Here is a 21,970-nt window from a genome sequence, read left to right as displayed (position 1 = left end):
TACAGCCACAGAAATTACACTAAAGGGAAAGAATGTTAGGGGCTGCTGTTGCACTTCTGCATGTGTATGCACAACAGGCTCAAGTCTATGCTGCTGCTGCTGCTGCTGCTGATAGGCCTCATGCAAGAAAGAGAAGTGTGTTTAGACCCCATTTAACCTTTCATGGTCTGCATGAGGTGGAAAAGTTAGAATGCTACAGGGTTGGTAGAGACACACTCAAGGAACTCAGCAACCACTGCCGCTGTCAACTGAGAGCAAGGGCAAACCAAGGGGAACCAACACCTGTGGAGAACAAGGTATGTGTAGCACTCAGAATTTTAGCTACAGGCACCTACTAGAGACAATCAGGGGACATGCTTGGTGTGTCACAGGCATCAGCAGCCAGGATCCTACATCAATTCCTGAATGCTATGATACAGCATGCCAGTGACTATATATTTCCCCATACCCCTTAGGAAAGAGCTACAACTATGCAGGATTTCTACCCCATAACACACTTCCCTGAAGTCTTGGGTACCATAGACTGCACACACATTGAGATGAAATCACCACCCGGGGAACAGTTAAGGGTCTACATAAGCAGAAAGGGCTTCAATTCCATTAACAGCCAGGTCATGTGTAATGCTAAGGCAATCATCTTGAATGTGTGTGCTGGCAACCGTGGCAGTTACTATGACTACCACATCTGGCACAGCTCACAGCTCTACCAGAGGTTTTTTGGGGGGGGTTATCCCACAAGGCCATTTACTGGGGGATGTAGGGTATGAAATCGAACTATGGCTGATGACTCCCATCAGAAATGCATATGCACCTACACAGGAACGCTATAATAAGGCACACTCTCAAACAAGAAATATCATAGAGCATGGGTTTTGGCTGCTGAAGTCAAGGTTTTGGTGCCTAGATACATCAAGGGGTGCCCTGCAGTATGATATCAGTACTTGCACTGAAATTATCACTGTCTGTGCTATCCTACACAGTATTATCCTGAGAAAACAACTGCCACAGTAACACAAAGGGGAAGGAGCACACACTCCGCCATCACTGGTAAGATCACCACAGCCAAACGCAGGTGAGGACTCAGACAGGGAGTTACCAGCAGCCGTGGGTATAGGTAGGTATAGTAATGCACAATATGCACTCGCCCTGGGCAAGAGGCAATGGATGGCACACATACTGACCACCTAAGGGGTGCAACTGTCATGCTGTGCACATGCATACAATAAAATTAGTGCCAGGTAATGCTCACAGCCTTTATTTACCCACGTAATCACTGTGTATTGCTAGCATCAGAGTCAGCCATGAATTACAACAGGTGTAACTGAGGGACTATCAAGGTAAGTATTGAACCTGGAACAGGAAAATAAATGGGTAAGAACACAAATGAATGGCAGATGCTTGCATTTTGTTACTTGAAAATGTACCTAAGTGGAATGTGTGAGTGTCTAGCAATGACATCAGTTTTTGGTAGGACTGACTTATGTCAACAGATTTCTGCTGTTTATCAGCTAACATGTCTCATGCATCTAAAATACCTACAAAAGATAAAGCATTTCAAAATCTAATTATTCCTACATTCTGACTAGTGAAGCAATAAACCTCCCTGAGGTATCAACAATTTCAAGGTACTAATCACAACAGTAAAAAGGCTATGAGAAATCAGTAAAAGTTTCAAAATACCATCACTAATTCATATACTAAGCACTCAGTCAGCTATGCCCCATGGGCATCAGACAAAAGACTTATGTATATTTCTTCACTGAAGACTTACTTTCTCAGACTCGTGTGTCCTGTAGCAATGCCCTTGTAAAAGGTATCTCAGTATTTGGTCCACTGTCAAGTACACTAGAGAAATAAAGAGCACAACTGCATTGTTACATTTGTTATGGGTTTATACTGATGCTGGACATTAGTCATCACTGATCAAAACACATTAATTTTGTCAAAATACTGCAGACATCAATTCATCAGAATATGGACACACATACATCAACATTTGCAATACTGCTGTTACCAAAGTATGAGTGTGTGTGTGAGTGTGTTATCTAAACAGCATACAGAGAAACAGGTACATGTATTTCTCAGTTCTGCAGCATGCATTCATGACAGCTTATTTCACCTAGGTTACCAGGAGTACTTGTCAGCTTGTATGTGTGTTAAGTTAACTGTCATGCTGGAGACAATTTCTGAGCAGTATGGGAGGCAGTCCTACAAACACCTTCTTCTCAACATACTTTTATGATGTCATCTGCTGTAAAGTGTTTTCTGACAACATAAAAGTCAGTCTTGTACAGTGGCATTAGTGTTGAGTACTGTCTTCCTTAGCTTGTGTAACTAGGTAGGTAAGTGTTCTAATTTCACTACAATCAACTTGTGTGTGCTTGTTCAGTCAACTGTCATCTTGAAAACAACTTCTGTGTAGCATGTGAGACATTCCCACCATCTTCTTCTCAACATGCACTAATGATGTCATCTTCTAAAACGTGTTCTCTGACAATATAGATGTCAGACTTGTACTGTGGCCCTAGCATTAAGTACTGTGTTCTCTAACTTGTGTAGCTAGGTAAGTAGGAGTTCTAATCTTACTTCAGTCAACTTGTGTGTGTTCAGTCAACTCTCATGCTGCAAACAATTTTTGAGCAGCATAGGAGGCAGTCCTACCAACATACACTGATGATGTCATCTGCTATAAAACATAAAAGTCAGACTTGCATTGTGGGGCTAGCGTTAAGTATGAGGGGGTGCTGAAAATTTCTAAGCCCAACAAAGAAGGGAATGATTTGGAGCCATAAAATGTACAAGTTATTCAACATATTCTCTCCAAAGTTCAACACACTTGGCACATCATGTCTGAAGTTTCTGTAACGCTGCCAAAAAATGTCTGAAGTCTGGTCACTGAAATACTGCTCTGCTGTGCAATCAACTCTGAATCACTTGAAAATTTTACCCTTTTGAAGTCTTTTTAAGGTTGGGAAACATGAAATAGTCAGATGGAGCAAGACCTGGTGAGTAGGGTGGATAGTCTATGCACTGAAACCCCAGTTTCATCAAAACATTCATCATTTTGCCAGCCATGCAAACAGGTGCGTTGCCTTGCAAAAAGAAAACTCCTTTCCGCAGCTTCCCTCTCCTTTTTTCTTTCAATGCCTCCTTTAATCAGTACAGCAAGTTACAATAGTATTCTACATTAACTGTTTGGCTCCTTGGAAGATAGTCAGTCATTAATGATCCCAAAACACTGTGACCATGACCTTTCCTGCTGACTTTTGTGTGTTGAACTTCTTTGGCCTTGGTGAACCTGAGTGCCGCCATTTCATGGACTATTGTTTTGTCTCAGGATCGTAGTGGTGTAACCATATTTCATCAACAGTAACCAGTCATTCCAAAAAGTTGGCACAAAAATGCCACAAAATCAACTTGGAAGTGTCTACTTGACATTTTTTCTCATTGGCATTTTGGCACCCACTTGACTGACAGCTTCTGCATACCCAGCTGCTCATGGATTATAAACTCAACATGTTCCCTGGATATCTGTAGTGTCTCAGTAATTATTTTAGCTGATATTCGCCAGTCTGCCAAAACCTGGTCATGGACATTGTCAACAATTTCAGTTGCTGACACTGTTTGAGACCTCCCAAACCTTGTTACATCTTCAGTCTAGAAACTTCCACACTGGAAGTTTGCACACCACTTATTCACAGTTGAGTAAGAAGGGCACATGTCACTCAATGTTTGCATCATACATTCGTGGATTTCCTTTGGAGTTTTCTTCTGCAGGAATAGGAATTTCCTAATGGCTTGGAGTTCCACACTTGAAAATTCCACATTTATCGTTGACATGGTTCAATCAATTATCTGAAACAATAACAAAACATAGCATTACAATCCTGCAAACTGGCGCTTTACAAGATGAAATAACCCTCTTTTCAGCTACAGAGGCAAAATAATGCTCAGAATTTAGAAAGTTATTTGGGCTTAGAACTTTTCAGCATCCCCTAGTACTGTCTTCTCTAGCTTGTGTATTTAGCTATGTAGTGGTTCTAATCTCACTGCAGTCAGCTTGAGTTTGTGTGTACGCTCATTAAATTATCAGTCTCGAGACAAATTTAGAACAGCATGTCACTCTACAGCTATGTCAATCACTCCTTCAGACATCTTCTTGATATACAGTAATGATGTGGCTACCTATAAAGTGCACTGTGACTATACTGCACTCAGACGTCTCTGTTGTCATGAGCATAGCTAGAAAATTTAGTGTACTAATATCACAGCAGATAATTTGTGTGTGTGTGTGTGTGTGTGTGTGTGTGTGTGTGTGTGTGTGTGTGTGTGTGTGTGTGTGTGTGTGTGTGTGTGTTCTTTTAAATTTGAGTCTGGAGACAATTTTACACAGAGATGTGATTTAACATCTATGTCAGACATTCCTCCACACATCTTCTTCACAGCATGCAATGATGCTGTCATCCCTAATAAAGTGTACTCTTAATGTTGGACGTCTGTGGTGGTGGTAGTGTTGTGTTGTATGAAATCGAACCCAAGTACCTACAAAGGCTTAATGTTCAAATCTGACCTCTGTCAACTGCTGTGTGTGTGGTTGGTGGTACTACATTATGGTCATTATATGAACTTTTGAATCTCTTTTCATTTGACCCCCACTCAAGAGAACATTTAACATAGCCCCATGAATCCAACATCCCCTTTTCCCTTTGTCCACATAACATCCTTTTGCAGAACACTTGTGGATGTCATCATCTCAAAGATACATGTGCATGCACACATTCTGAAGCACAGCCCTTCTTTCACCCTCTGCAAGCCATCTCTAGACCACTGGAGGTGTGATTGATAAATCTGTCATGGGGTGGTGCACATGTCACATATGGACAGAGGCAGTATGTAATACAATCAAACACATACACACATATGTGCATACTCCTACTATCTTCCATTTTATATATATATATATATATATATATATATATATATATATATATATATATTTATGGTTTACTTTGAAAATTATGAGTACAGGTTCAACAAAAACAGGAATGATCAACCACAGTTGGTTGGTTGATTCCCATTTTCGCCGACCTGCACTATTGCGAGTGTGCAGTTTAGTGAATGCCACTGTGCATTCGCACATATGTCATCGGAGTTATGACTACAGATCGCAGTACAGGGGGATCTGGAAATTACCCTTTTCCCCACTGTAGTGCGATCTCAGAGTTGGAATATATTATTTGCAGGGTGTGTGGGGGGCACAGCTCCCCTGCAAAAACACTACTTTACGTGATATGCAGTAGTGACGTGCAACACAGAATGTCAAAAGTGCGAATTCGAATGTCTCGCTATATGCACTTCGACATTCTGTCCTAATTAATATGCTGCACATCGCACATCTGAATTGAAGATGTGAATGGATTTTGTTCTGTACTTCAATATTGTCATAGTAAACCTATATATATATATATATATATATATATATATATATATATATATATATAGCAATTTTTCTTCAAATGGTATAATTATGGTTTGGATTTTATGTGATGTTGGCCGTTAGCCTAGTAATGTCCTATGACCATATGAAGATTGTAAATGTCAATGTTGCTGTCATCCATATGTGCTGTGTTGAGATGTGGATGTACTGTCGCCCTACAATAGTGTATTCCAATCTGTGATTTGAGGTAATGTATTGATGGCTACTGCTGCCATTTAGTTTAAATATTCCTTCAATAACAGTTGTAGTAATATGCCTCCTGAGAATTGTGGACATGGGATGATGCTATGTATATTATTGCCTTAGTAAGGCATGTGCTCTTATAGTAGAGTATATAAGCATTTATCAACATATTGTAATGCTGTGATATACACAAACATATAACCAATTCAGATTCACTTGCAACCTTGGGGAATTCACTATATTCACAATTATGTTGTTATTCACAAGGATTATTTAGGTGTTGCCCAGCAGCATTGTGTGACTGTCACATTTGTGTCATCAACTGTTCTGCACGAATCACATCCACCTCATTTGTAATGTGTCCATATATGGTATCAGAGCCCTCACACACACCTTTCCAATGATAAACATATAGGAATATGATATGCAAGTGAAATAGGCAGAATTGTACGACAGCATTAATAATTCCACTGTGAGGCATGTGATACATACCCAAGGTTGCATTTGGAGGTGTTGTTACAAATATGTTTTTTAAGTAAGTACAAATTCTTAATGGGACTACACAGCTATGTGCACAGATGGTTGTGGAAGGCACCACCCATAGTCAAATGGAGGCAATACACAACTTGCTAGCTAACAGATTTGGATCAAACTTCACCATCTGTCTCCACTCGTCGTCACCCGAAGTATACATGCAAACATTGCTCAGCATATTTTCTTAAGAGATGAACTCATCTGTGTGCTCTCTAAGGTTAAAACCATGACATCAGTGAACCATGACAACATACGAGGTTGCCTCACCAATAAATTAAATTAAAATATAACCTAGCAGGCTCAGTTGGATCCCTGCTTAACCTCAGCCTCCAAACAGGCTATTTTCTGGCACAATGGTGGACAGGAGCAGTCATCTATCTGAACAAGAGAGGACCATCACCCGACACAGGGAATTATAGATCCATAAACCTGACTAGCCTCATCTGTAAGCCAGTGGAAAGAATTATCATGGACCTTATAAATAGGAACATACTTAATCTCCCGACGGTGTAACCAATCCATTTTTGGTTTGTTAAGCCTAGAGTATGTCTGATAAATCTGGTTGACTTCTTTGAGAAGGTCACTAAGGCTATGGATGAGGGATAACATCCCACATAACTTGACCTGGCCAAGGCATTTGGCACAATTCCACACTTCATTATTATAGAGAAACTGTCTCAGCTGGCCATAAACCACTACGTCACCAAGTATGTAGCCCAATGGCTCACTAAGCAGACACATACTGTCAAAGTGTTTGAATTCACCTGTATCAAAAGTCCAGAGAGCAGTGTAGTAGCACAGGGTTTTGTACTAGACCCTTTCCTGTTTGGCATTTAATTCACAGTATTCAAGGCAAACTTAGCCTTTGTGCAGCAAACTTTGCAGATGACTGCAAATCATGGACAATCCTTGAATTAAGTAACAATATTGATATACTGCAAAAAATATTAATACACACAAATGATTGGTGCCAGACCCATGTAGACACACTAAATGGCAGAAAAAGCATAATTGTTCCCTTTAGTAAAGCAAATACCCAAGCTAATTGCAATATAGACAGCACACCCCAATGTGAAGACCCAGTGGTATGTGATCTGACTACTCAGGCAGATTGTAATTGGAAGTCCGACAAACATGTGTCCACAGTGGTGACAAATCCCTTATATGTGGCACAACTCTTAAGTATTGGCATGTCATCCAGATCAAAGGATATAATTCCATTGTACTCAGCCCTCATTACAGCAATAATTGAGAATAATGTACCCTTTTGCGTGCAACTCACCACACATCTGCAACAGCTGGAATAACACCAGAGATTTTTCACAAGGAAAATACAGGGTGTAACAGACAAGTCATACAGGGAAATATTAAAAGTGATATCAGTCTATTCTGTAAGAGATGATTTGTGTCTGGCCTACAGGGCTGTCACCAATCTGACCCTTATGGAAATGTTACACATTGATAAAGCATACTGCACAAGGGTCACTCCTTCTAAGAATGTTACCCTAGCCTCTGACATAATAAATCAGGTTGGAGAGATAGAAATGTCTTCCAGTTACTACTCCATCTCTGAAACAAGCTTTGCATTCATGTAAAGCAAAGGCCTTCACTGACTGCATTCAGTTGCAACCTACATCGATGGATGGCTAATGGTAATTGTACTCCTGGTTTTGTGCCCGTGTTCTTCATGGATAGAGGCAGTTGTTCTTAGATCACATAATATAGGCTCATAACTGTGTAAAATGTGTTCACCTAGCTATTTTAAAATTGTGAAACCCATGTTAAATATGGCTAGGCTTTTATGTGATCTTGAAACATTAGCCTAGAACTCTCCTATGACCCTACAAATCTATGAGGTCGAATTGTATATCAGGTACTGTTATAGTGAGACTGTACAGCATCTCAGACATAACAGTACATCACATCAGTATTATTACTTGATATGTTGCATAAACACATACTCATACATGTCAGGATTTTATGGCAGTATAACATCTCCAGTGGCAATGTCAGGGGAGAGTGATTGTGTGGCACATGTCTTGAGGTTGGGCATGTGCTTATATAGTGTGCTCCATGTATTGTTTGGTTTGTGAACAGTATCACAGTGACAACCTCCTAACTCACTGATGCAAGACTTTGCACTGCTGTAGTTTGTGCATGTGGCCATAGTTAATGCATTGGCATCAGTCTCACATATTGCTGTACCATTCATTATAACATGTCACTTCTTAATTCACATATCAGTTGTATATACTTCAGACAATAGCCATTTCTATTACATGTGGCAGATGCATACAATAACCCGCTGCATGTAGGGAATCCACTCATAATAGTGTGTTGCTTTTAAGTGTTGTTATCTTTTGGCCTATACCTATTTCAGCCAGCGATGCTTCAGTCAAGTGTATTACATTTGGCACAGTGAGCTTCCACAAATCTTGTCAACCATACAGAACTATTCTTTGTGATGCATACCTATTAAGAACTGACAGCACAGACTTCCCTTCAAGGTGTTGTACAAGATGCATGTGTGATACCTCTGTCTGTGCTGCACCCAGTAAATGCAGAGATCATTGACCATGGGTTTTATTCTTGCATGTGTGGCTTGTGGCTTATGTGTCGTGCAGACTTCTCAACTGGCCAGGATTGCCCTAAATTCAACTTCAGGTTTAAAAATCTCCCACTTAACCTCTCCAAAGACAGTTTATTTCTGGAAAAGGGGTGGTGAAGTCCCCTTATAGAAAGCAGACAATCATTACAGTTGTATACATCTGTTACTGCAGAACATGTATAAAAAATTAAACTTACATATTCTGGCATTGTCACAGACTGATGTTTTTAACATTTTAGAATTATTCCTGATTGTGCCTGCTACTGTCAACAATTCTCCATAAGTCTGTTGCTATGCATCCATGATTGGTAGTGAGGTGTGCTGACATTTCAGTCATAGTCAAGCAAGTCATTTTGCAGATCTTCATAACATGCACATATCCCCCATTGTATATACCATCCTTGCTAAATGTCCTCTTCAGTGAGCATGTCACTGATGTGAATGTTACAACCATTCCTCTCCACTGACATGTAACTTTGTGTGACAGTCACATAAATACTATAATGTGTGATGATATAAATATGCTCGCACAGGATGTGTAAACAGCAGTACATACTGTGCTATCTACAGATGTGCTTAAAGTTAAACTACTGACTTGTCTTGGAAGTGCACATACATTGACATATCCTATCTTGGGTACATTGGCATATTTTATATGCCCTCTTCATCTTTTTTCATTTCTATAATTTATGTCTGTGGTCATTTTAATCAGCATACTTTCTCTGCCTATTTGCATTTTGTTGTATTTAGCCTTGCATTTCAACCCACCATCTATTATTTCAGACTGCAAATTATTGTTGTAGATTACAATGCACTAAGTTCACTTTTTCTATAATGTGTTAATACTATAGTTACTGCAATATTTTCACCCTTAGTAGTCATTGTGGCTTTCTGCGCAGTCTTGCAGTGCAGGTTTGCCCATAGGCAAACTTGTATGCATCTTCTGTCTGCGTTCATGTTGCTCTGTTGCCGGCCATGAAACACTGATTGTATTCAAATAAGCATGATGCACAGCCTGCATATCCAATTAACACTGCTGCTCATTGTGTTAACATGTAAATTCCATGTAGGCTTTGGGCAAAGCCTGCAGAGAGTTTATTGAATCCCCGAGTCCTTCTAAACTATCTGAGTATTATCTACAATTTCCACACATTTTCACCCCCTTTTGAAATTTATTGGAACTCAAGAATACGTCTTTTTCAAAAAGATATTTAATATTTTGAGCTATTTTACAAATAAATTGTAACTATTGCCAAGCTGTTAATTTTTAAGTATTAATAATTTATTTTCAAATATTTGAGCAGTCTTGCCTGAAGTAAAGTCATCACTTGGTGCCAATAACTTGGAATTTTCAAGTGAAGCATCCTCCTGAAATTAATGGATTTCTTATAACCAGTTTTTAAAAATGAAATCTGCATTCAAGCAGTTAAATTAACCTGTATTAGTCTCTAAATTGTGTACATCACCTGCCTGCTTAGGGCCATCACTAAAGAAATTGTTGAATGTATATCCAAGTTCCAAAAGTTGCAGCATTGTTCTCTCCTGTTTTCTGGTCACTTCCTGATTGCAAACACTGACACCAAAGATCCCATTATCAGTATTCACACTATGCACTCTGGTGTTTACCCCATGAGTACATTTACCTCTATGTGGAGAACAATATGATTGAGAAAAAAGTTCAGTTAGGTGAGTAGGTTCTCCTTTCAGTCTGTTCACATCTGCAGCCAGAATATCCAGAGAATTCTTGTAGGCGGTTTCCATTAGTCGCTGGAATCCTCCTGATTTAATTGTTCCATTTGTGGGGCAACACAATACTTGTAACCCAAATTAAGTGAATAGCTGCCAAGCATGTAAACAAAATAAATAAACGTCACTACAGAGTACAAACCATCCGTACTAGAAAAAGAAATCTGAACTTGGAACTTGGATATACATTCAACAATTTCTTTAGTGATTTAATAGTGTCCAAAGATCATATGTTTTCATTAATCTACTTATCATATGAATTACTTAAGTTATAGCTAATTTTTAACTTGATGTCTCTTCATACTATGATATCTAAAAACTGTTACTATGTAACTCAAACCTAAACCTTGTCTCAATTATGTATATGTTTTTCTTTTTTTTTCCTGGAACTTTTTTGCAACTGTTATGTTTAAACTTTGTATTACCTTACCATGTTATTTTGAAATTGTTGAAATGTCAAACCTAAACCTTGTCTCAATTATGTATATGTGTTTCTCTTTTTTTCCTTGAACTTTCTTGCAACTGTTGAAACTTTTTATTACCTTACCATGTTATTTTGAAATTGTTGAAATGTAACTCAAAACCTTTTGTACTGTGGAGCTTTTCTCCCCGGGTCTCTGCTGAAAAGGGATATGTATCCAGTTGGACTAACCTGGTAAACAAATGTAAAATAAATAAAATAAATAAATAAATAAATAAATATGAATGGATATATGTGATCAACTAACACCTTATTCCTGACACAAAAAGCCATATAATTTCATCCCATATCATACTGTTTAACAATAAATACAATTAAAATGTAACATTTTCATCTTAAAAACAAAAGACTTCCTCAGAACTAATCTCTCTAACAGGTGTCATATCCATTAAATTGCTCTCATATGAATAACTAATTTACACAGAATACCTAATTTTAAAGGTATATATGCCCATATACATGTGGTTTTATTACTGACTTAACTGAACAGAAACAAAAAAAAATGATTATGAAGATTAAACCACTAAAAGCAATTGCCAACTCAAGTACTGTGATATCCACTCAAAATATTGTCTCTCTCTCTCTCTCTCTATATATATATATATATATATATATATATAATGTATATATATATATATATATATATATATATATATATGTATATATATATTAATAACAATATATAATACATTGTAAAATGTTAATGTATTATAAATATATTATAAATGTGAACAATAAATATCAAAACAAGTGGAAGTGTTTGAGATATTAAACATTAGAGCACAGTTATTGTTAATCAGTAAAATTCCTGAAAGCGTTCCTAAAAATAATAATTTAAGTGCCATTATTTTGCTGTTCTCATTTTTAAAACTGGAACTACAGAAACATTTATTTTCAGACCCGGGGGGGGGGTTGTTGTATGTTGCCTTCAATTTTAACTGCCAGAATAATTCTCAGTAATATAGGGCAGGATTCACGAAGGCTTGCACGGAGTCTAAGAGTAGTGTAAGACTCCATGCAGCCTTCACGATCCAGGAACAGCCATAAAGTCCGTATAAGAGACCAGCTAAAATGTCTCTTACACTGAGTGGGTGTGGATATGCTAATCACCTCACTTGCAGCCGAATAGCATGCAAATGAGGTAGATTAGCGATCCATGAAGCCCAAAGCAGCCCGTGTAAGAGCCGTTTTAGCTGCAGAAATGTACTCAGTTGACAACTGAGTATGTTTCTGCAAAAAACACAATGGAGCCATGTCAGCTCCAAATAAAGGGTGCATATGTGTCAGGCAGCATGCCAATGGCCAAATATGTGGCCATTGGCAAGGTACCCCGATGCAAATTTTTTTTTTGGCGATCGCCGGTGTTTTAACGCAGTGCAGCCCCGCGCAAACGGGCTGCGCTATATAAAACATAAAAATGAAGGTTATAAACCCACAAATGTGGGTTTTATGCAATACGTGGATTTACAATGCAGGGACCAACAGACCAAAAACAACATGGCCACCGTTTAGTGGTTGCTAAGGGGGGAAGCTGAGTCTAAGACATGTAACTAAGCATTAGTAGGCAATCTGATGCAAATGAGTGTTAGGATACTGAATTCCACTGTCACATAGCAAATGAGCACATTCTGAGTAGTGTAAGAGTTATATAATGGGGAGGAACAGAGTAGGAGATAGGTGACATCACAGGGGGGAATGGCAGAAAGAAATGCAGTTCATTGGAGGTCAGTGTTACATGACAGATGTCAGACACATATCATGGAAAGAGGAGTGCCACAACATAAGCATGGGAAAGTCAAGAAATGGAAGGTGTACACTGTTGCCTACACCAAAGTTTCTTGCTGGGCGTGCATGCGCACGTGTGCGCGCCATGAAGCGTGAGTAGGACAGTGTGCGTACGTGTAAGGCAGACTGAGCATGTAGGAGCCTGTTGGTAGATGTTTAACACTGTTTGTGCTGGTGTGCATGCGTTTTAACCCGAATAAGCAGATTCTGAACTGTGTAAGCATGTGTGCGCGCGTGTAAGCCACTGTGAGCGTGTTTCTGCTGGTATGCACGCTGCTCCCCCCTGAGGAAACAGAAAGGAAAAAGGAAGCAACAGAATTCGTAGGAAGCTAGCAGGGAATACTGCTGGAGCTAGCAGGTGAAAACAATTAGAAGCAGGCAATTACAAAGGCAGAATAGTAGCCCAGCCCAGCACTTAAAACTCTGCAAACAGCAGTGCAGGATGTTTCTCTCAAGGGACACTGCAAGACAGGAGTAAGCTATTAGAAGTGAAAACTGAAAAAGCTGAACTCAGAGCAGAAATGTTAGGGGCTGCCATAGCTGTCATAATGAGACATAGGCGACTTGCTGAGGGTGGTGCCAATGCATATGGTGCCAGAAAACCCACAGTGAGGAGACAGAGAAGAGTGTACAGGCCCAGGGTCACCTACCACAGGTTACATGAGCTGGAGATAGTAGAGCGCTATAGAGTGGACAGAGAGCTAATGCAGCAAATAGTTGAGCTGTGCAGGCCACGCCTCACACACAGAACCAACAGAGGGAAACCCATCCCAGTGGAAACCAAGGTATGTGTTGGCCTAAGAATACTAGCAACAGGTACCTTCCAAAGACCAACTGGTGATATGATGGGGATTTCACAGGTATCAGGCTCCAGGGTACTGCACCAGTTCCTGGATGCCATGTCAGCACATGTCGGTGATCATGTATATTTCCCCAATGCCCATGAGGTATTGGCCAGCAAAATGCGTCTCTTCCAGCAAATAGCGGAATACCCTGAGGTAGTGGGTGCAATAGACTGCACTCACATACGCATCAAAGCACCAGCCGGTGAGCGGGGTAGGGCCTACATTAACCGCAAGGGCTTCCCCACCATCAACTGCCAGGTCGTGTGTGATGCCCAGGGCATAATAATGAATGTGTGTGCAGGCTGCCCTGGGAGCTACCATGATTCCCACATCTGGCATTTGACGCAGCTGTACCAGACATTTGCCAATGGGGACATCCCACATGGACACCTAGTGGGGGATGCAGGTTATGCACTGGAGCCGTGGTTGATGACACCCATCAGAAATGCACACACACCTGAACAGGAACGCCATAATGGGGCACACGCACAAACACGTAATGTAATAGAGCATGTGTTTGGGCTGCTCAAGTCACGGTTCCGGTATCTGGACACTTCTGGTGGAGCCTTGCAGTACACACCAACTACATATACCCAAATTGTCATGGTATGTGCTATGCTACATAATATGATCTTGCGAAAACAGCTGCAGCAGGACCAGCATAGGGCTGGGCCAAACAGCCCCCCACCATTGCCAAGGCCATCACAGGCAGAGCGTGACTCGGAGGAGGAACAACCTGAGCCTGCCCCAGAAGGCAGAAGGAGGCATGCCCAGTATGCCCTGGCCTTGGCAAAGAGGCAACACATAGCACATACACTGGCTCAGTAGGAACCCTGGGAATAATACCCCCTCTGACTCACTCAAATAATAACAGGGATGCCTAAAATGACATGACCTGCTCACAAACATGTACAGGGAGTGTAATATGTGCATCCGACAGAGGCAGCTCTGCAGCACCACCTGAGGCATGAATGCCATGTGTTAAGTAATTTAACACCATGTACTATATGCACACCTGAGGACCGTGACTAACATCCTACCCTCACCAAGCATCATGCCACAATATGACAATGATATGATCAATTGCAATAATTGGCTGAAGTATTGCAGTTAGTCAAAGGGGATCCAATGTGTGCCAGCCTGGGATGACATGCTGAGCATGACATGATGCTCCACCTGCTAGGACTGGCGTGCACCTATCAGTGCAGGCCGTATGGATACTGGCAAAGGCTGTTGTTACCCACACTGTGCCCTGAATAGGTAAGGCTCAAAGCACAAACCTACCTCCATAGGTATCAGAAGGGATAAGAACCTAGATGTAATGCTACCTAATGCCAGAAGTCTAAACAGCAAGATGCATGCAGTCTAAACTCACCCAGTATGGAGAATGTTGATATCTGTGCTGCAACAGAAAACTGGGTCAAGGCTCACAACAGCACCCTAACACTACCAGGTTACACCTCATACTGTGCTGTACAGCCTCAAAACATGGAACAAGCTACAAAAGGAGGGTGACTAGCAATAATTGTCAAGGATAACCACACCCCCATGTTGGTACCACAACAAGAAGCAGCATGGACTAGCCATGGTCAAGTAACAGTGGCTAAAACTGCCTCCCAGTTTATAGTCTGCTACAGACTACCATCCCAACACCAGGAACTGCACCTGGCCTATGTTGGAATACATGAATATATCAAGTCCTCCAAACCACATTGTATTGGGTGACTGAAAATACCCAGACATAGACTGGGAGCATTATACTAGCTCCAACACTGTAGAACAAAAGTTCACAGAATCCATAAACCAAAATGCCCAGGAACAATGTACCACTCCCACAAGAGGGGTAAGCATACTGGATGTGATAATCAGCAACATGGGTACTGGATAGCAAGATGAGAAGTGTATTGCTCACTGGTAAGACCAGACCATAGAGTAATCACACTGGATATACACATCCTGACCACAGTCCCTGGCAGGAAAACCACAGTGAAAAACATGTGTAAAGAAAAAGTTAAACTCCTCCAAACTGATGTGGAATCCATTAAAGGCCCTGTGCAGGTGCAAAATATGGGCCACACCTCAGAACCTGTTATACAGGCATTCCATGAACACCGCCAGGAATGCTTGGATTATGCAATCCTAAATTAAAACAAGACACAATGCCATACACGCAGGCATCTGGCATGGTGGACTCCAGCCATTACCAAACCATGCAAGAGAATGAGGAAGCTACTACATGATAGCGCAAACATAAAAAAAGAAGTAATCACTGATCAGTAGTATGGCAATAAAATATGTCCACACATACAATCCACTAAGGCCAGCTACAACAAGTTGAATCTGTGAATCTTGAGGCAATGTTACACCTTCCCCAAGTACACAGACAACCCTCAACTCCCCCCAAGAAATACAAATATATGTGAGAGATGCAACCATTTATCCAAACTGGAGGCTGAGCTCCCTCAACTCAGTACTTCCAAAACTAGTCAGGAGGAGAAGGTAACCACACACACCACAAACCCAGTCCCACATAGACCTATCACAACTGCAAACCAAAGACATAAACACAGAAAAACATTCCCTGAGACCCGAATTACAAATACACCACACCAACAGAGGCCTCCAAAGCAGACACCCAATCAAACAACCTCCAAACATAGCACATGCAACGCGTAGTACACAAAGCTGGTGTGCCAAACAGTCACAGGCCAGAAGGAGAAACAACATGCCTGATACAGTTGTAATAGGTGACTCCATAGTCAGACATGCTGCTGTCCCGCACCCCAGACTCAACAAGGGAAAGGGTACCATAAGCTGCCTGTAGGCTGCTACAATACGCCACATAACACAAGTATGCAGGTCACCCCAAAGCAAGTAGAAATATGATGCAGTCATAGTCCATGCTGGTGTGAATGACCTGAGATGTACCTCCCCGGACTACATGAAAAGAGACATAGATGAGCACTCCGATTATGTAGTCCAGGCCGGTATGACACTGACCATTTGCAGCATCCTACCCTCACCAAGAATGATGCCACAGTACAAACACAGAATGATCAGTTATAACAAGTGGCACAATTACTGGTGTCATTCCAAGGGTATCCAATGTCTGTCTGCTTGGGATGTCATGCTTGACAAGCCTCGCAGCTGTTCCAGGGATGGCTTGCACCTGTTACCCCTGGGCGTCTGGATATTGGATAAGGCTTTTGCCACCTCCATAGAGCCTTTCATAGGCAAGGCTGAAAAGACTAACCCACCACCCTAGAAAACATAAGTGGAAAGAAACATAAGGGTAATGCTGACCAATGCCAGATGTGTAAACCTCAATATGCATGCTCCCGAGGCCCTCCCCAGTATGGAGAACATTGATGTCTGTGCAGTGACAGAAACCTGCTGCAAGCCTCCTGACAGCACACCAGCACTACAAGGTTATACCACATATCATGAGTTATGGCCCCAAAACCTGGAACAAAACATAAAAGGAGGGTGAGTATCCATATTCAGCACAGACACCCATATGTCCAGGTAACTGACAATGCACAAGGCATTGGAGTCCACGCATGTACAACTAACCGTAGGCAAGACTGCTGTACAGTCTGTAGCATGCTACAGACCATACTCTCACACACAGGAACCCCACCCAACCGTCCTGAAGACACTGGACAGTATGAATGTCCCACCAAATACCAAACAAGGTACTCACAAATTACCACATAGGTGGTAAACCATTATGTATGGAAGGATAATCAGGGACCTAGGGACACAAGTGGACAGTAACCTGTTATGTGACATTCACACTGCCCATGTGGCTAGGAAGACTGTCTATATTGGACACCGTATCATGAAAGGATTCAGATCTACATCAACAGAGGTCACTGTGCCCCTATACTGTTCTCTTATCAGACCCATAATCTAGTACAATGCCTCATTTGGGATGTACCTTACCTGACACCTGCAGCAGTTAGAAAGACCTCAAAGGTACCTCACCAAGAGGATAAAGGGTCTCAAATATATGTCATATGCTGCCTGGCTGTAGACACCCCAGCTGAATGCAGTCACATACTGCCTACACAGAGGCATTGTATGTCTGTTGTACAAGGCCATGTCCAACACAGGAGTAATGGACATGCTCCACCCCAGAAAACTCAAAGCCATCGGAGCTGTGAGAGTGAGAGATGTCAACCTCAACACATAATGAAATAGGATGTGCTGGAGGGACAGATACATAACCCAGAGGCTCCCCACACCCTGGAACAGAATCCCACTCCATGTTAGGCAGAGCCCCTCACTGACACTCTTCAACAGGAATCTTGCCAAGTGGATGGATGATCGTAGATTTACACTGGGGGTCTTCACTGTGTCACGTCCAGACAGAGGCACAGCAAAGCAAATCATAAATGCCCATAATATTCACATAGCAAGGGGTGGCGAAAGCCACAAACACTCTAGCTAGGCTTACAAATGCCCTAGGGTGGATAGCCTAGTATGAACCTATGAACCTATGAAGATACAAATTGTACAGGACACTAAGGATAATCCCAAGGCTTCCTCAACTGATGGTAGGAACCGTGTTGGGAATTCACAGATATGCTCTGAATCACACAAATATTACAAACAACATACCAAACACACACACATATTGCCAACATACATCCTGACAGGTGCAGTGCAACCCCCCCCCCCACCAGAATGCAAAATATCTATCCCAGCAGACTGCTGGCCCCCTGACATTGCAGATGCTGAGGTAACAGCCAGCATCTACAAAGCAAAACACACAGCAGCAATGGTATGAGATGGTGTCCTGGGCTGAGTCCAACATGGGCTCCAAGAAGAATGGAATGCCAAATCACACTACTGCTCAGTGTCAGCCTTACCACAGGATATGTACCCAAAGAGCAGTGTACAACAACAGTGGTTGTCTCAACAAAGGTGTTGCCTGAATGGATACTGAAAACTACCACCCCAGAATCCTGAGAAGCTTGGTCTGCACAGCTATGGAAAGGATCAGCATGTATCGCAGACATAAAGATATTGGGGACCTACTGACACCGGACCCTACCCAGTGTGGCTTTCATAAGTGCAGATCCTGCCCCTAAACATGTTTGTCTCATTTGAAACAGTCATTAAGGTCATTGATGAGGGCAATGTGGTCCACACAGCGTAGCTGGACCTTGCAAAGGCTTCCATACAATACCCTACGTGTTCATTATAGATATGCTCACCAGCTTAAATATAAACCCCTATGTCAGTAGAGGGGTTGCAAACCAGACCAAGGACAGAACTGACATGGTCAGACATGCTGCAGCCATGTCAGACTACAAACCAGATATAACTGGCATCCCACAAGGCTTGGTCCTGGGATCTCCCTCGTTTGGTATATATGTCCCATAGGTACAGGCCAACATGGAAGGACTGTGTCTGAACATGTTTGCAGAGGACTACAAACTGCCCACCATATCTGACCCTCCAGCTGACACAAGCATCCCACAAAAGGGCCACATAGAAACAGACAACTGGTGCCATAGCCATGTCAGCAAGCTAAATGCAGCAAAGTGTATAGTCAACCCCCGTGGATATACAGTAAGTGCCCACAAATTACCACATAGGTGTTAACCCATTACGTACTTAACATGTAATGAGAGACCTGGGGACACAAGGTGATAGATATCCTGCATTGGACAAACATGTGGCTGTAGTGTTTACAGAAACATACCATATACCCACCTAATCATGAAGGTTGTCAGATCTAGATAAGGGGAGGTCATTGTGGCTCTGCAGTCATCCTTCATCAGCGTTACAATTGACTACAATAGCCCCTGTGGGATGTACCTCAGCAGACACCTCCATCAACTGTAAAGTCCCCAACAGTACCTCACCAGGAGTATCAAAGAGCTTGAACAGATGCCATGTGTTGCCTGATTAAACAAACTGCAGCTACACACACTGCCATACTGCCCACCCAGAGGCAAGCTGTGCCTGATGCATAAAGCCATGTCCAAGCTGGAATCAATAAACATGCTGCATTTTGTACAATCTGAATGGCAGTGAGCTATGCACATGAGAGACCTGAACCCCAGCACTGACATACATAGGACAAGCTGTACTGCATGATCCATAACACAGAAGCCACCCCCACTCATGAGTAAACTCCCAGTACAGGTTATCCATAGAGTCACTCATCGATTCTCCTCAAGAGGAATCTTGATGAGTGGATGGGAGATGGTAGGTTTACCCTGGGTATCACTGTTATGTCACAGGTAGACAGAGGCACAGTATACTAACCATGACATATGTCATGGCAAACTCCACTTACAATGTGTGTGAAAGGACAAACACACTCTCCGACTAGCATTAGAAATGGCCTAGGTCACATTGCTAGTGTTTGCAAATGTACACCTATGTTGTGGAATACACTACCAATGTTGGACAAGCCTGATTTAAGTAGTTCATATCTGAACATAATGCAACATGGTCAGATGTGCACAACTGGCCCCTAACCAGGCTGTTGTGCTCACTATGGAAATGTAAAGCAGTGATAGGACTAAAGCCCAGGATACTGTCCACCACAGTGAAAGTACTGAACCAGTACACTATACGATACTACAGTGTTAGGTCAGTATGAAAGGATGTTGACAACTGTATGCAAAATATCCCATGCAAACCCTGCAGGCACAGTATAATCCCTGTTGTGTTCACACACAAAGCAGTTGGACAGTAACTACACAACATGACACACAACACACAACCATAAACGGGAGATATTTGTTGAAGTTCACACTCATCCACAAATGTGGTGGGCTGCAGAGTTCAACATATGGAAAGCTCACACTGGGCATGCTCGCACACTTTGATAAATGAGACATATGTCAGACAACATGCCATGGGAAGGCTGAACTGGGCATGCTCACACACTTAGGCCAAATCTCAGTTTAGCAGTTGGCCACACATATCTGGTATTTGTACGTGTTATTCCAGGAACCAACCACATTACAGCAATCTGCCCAGTGCACACAGTTAAATGACTACAGAGACATACGTGATATAGTGGATCCCTCCCATATGCAAACATCTTCCACAGATACACAAGTTGTTCATACAAACAGGGAATGCTATGGCAATAAAGACCTGCAAACAGTCTATCAGCAACAAATAATGTGCATCTGACAATTAAACATATGGATGTAGAGGTCAACACTAGGCTGTTTGCCCTAGGGAATGACAGCTTAGCCAGAGTGTGCTTGGCGTCTGCCTCCCCAGTACAGTAGGCTACTGTGCCACTGTAAAGTAGGTCACATAAGGCACCATGTGAGGCTAGTGTGCTGTGCCTCTGTCACGCAGGGACACAGTGGAGATCCCAGGGTTTGAATTTGCTAAGCCACAGCCATGTTGTTGGTGTGTGCTGGAAGAGGGTTGCTGAGGACCTCTAACAGTAAGTGGGAATCAATAACAGACTGAGGGGAGCCTTATCTGCATTGTCTGGACAATTTCACTGTCAACACTGTGTCGTGATGATTATGAGGGATTGAAGTGTCATGCCGGTACTGTTCAGAGATGTCCTCCCTCTGTGGGCTACTGCTCTGCAATGTATTAGCTCATTCTGTTATATGGCTGGTGTACATCTGACAGGTGTCCTGTTGTGGAACAGTCATGGGTATATTTGGGATAGCATGATCAATGCAAACCTTCCACGTGCTCATAGAATGCAATTGTCAAGGATTATGCAGAGTGGCCTGTATACTCCCCCAGCATGGGTCCTTTGAAGTCTTCCACCCCAGTCTTCACAAGTGTAAAGTCTGCTTTTGATAAATACAGTTTGTTTGCAGTGACAACCTTGCCTGGGGGTGGGGATGGGATATGGATGGCCAGGGAAAGGTGGGTATGGTCAGATATCAACAATGGTGGTCTACCTCTGCTGTGGAACAGTGAGTACCCATGTTGTAGATGGTCAGGTGCAATATGTATTCCCCCTTGTAGCTGTGGTGAGTGGTTCTGCCATAGCACATGGACTCACAAATTGTAGTGGCTGTAGGGTAATGTTGTAGAGGCCTGAGTAGTTCCCACACACAATATGCCTGTACCTGACGTTAACAACTGGAATGGTGTATGTGAACACCTGCATATCTTGGCACTGTTCCCAGGGAAGCAAAGTGTGTGTCCTGGATGTGGGAGGGGTGGTCAGGACTGGTTGTGTTGTGTGTTACAGGTCCTGTGGTCACAAAGCATGGTATAAAACATAACCTGCCAGTGCGATGTGCATATCTGACCCTGACGTAGGTGGCTGCAAATGCATA

This window comes from Protopterus annectens, chromosome 1.part1 (assembly GCF_019279795.1).
Source record: "Protopterus annectens isolate FY-2018-M chromosome 1.part1, PAN1.0, whole genome shotgun sequence".
Classification (NCBI taxonomy): domain Eukaryota; kingdom Metazoa; phylum Chordata; order Ceratodontiformes; family Protopteridae; genus Protopterus; species Protopterus annectens.
Note: the sequence above shows the minus strand (reverse complement) of the source record.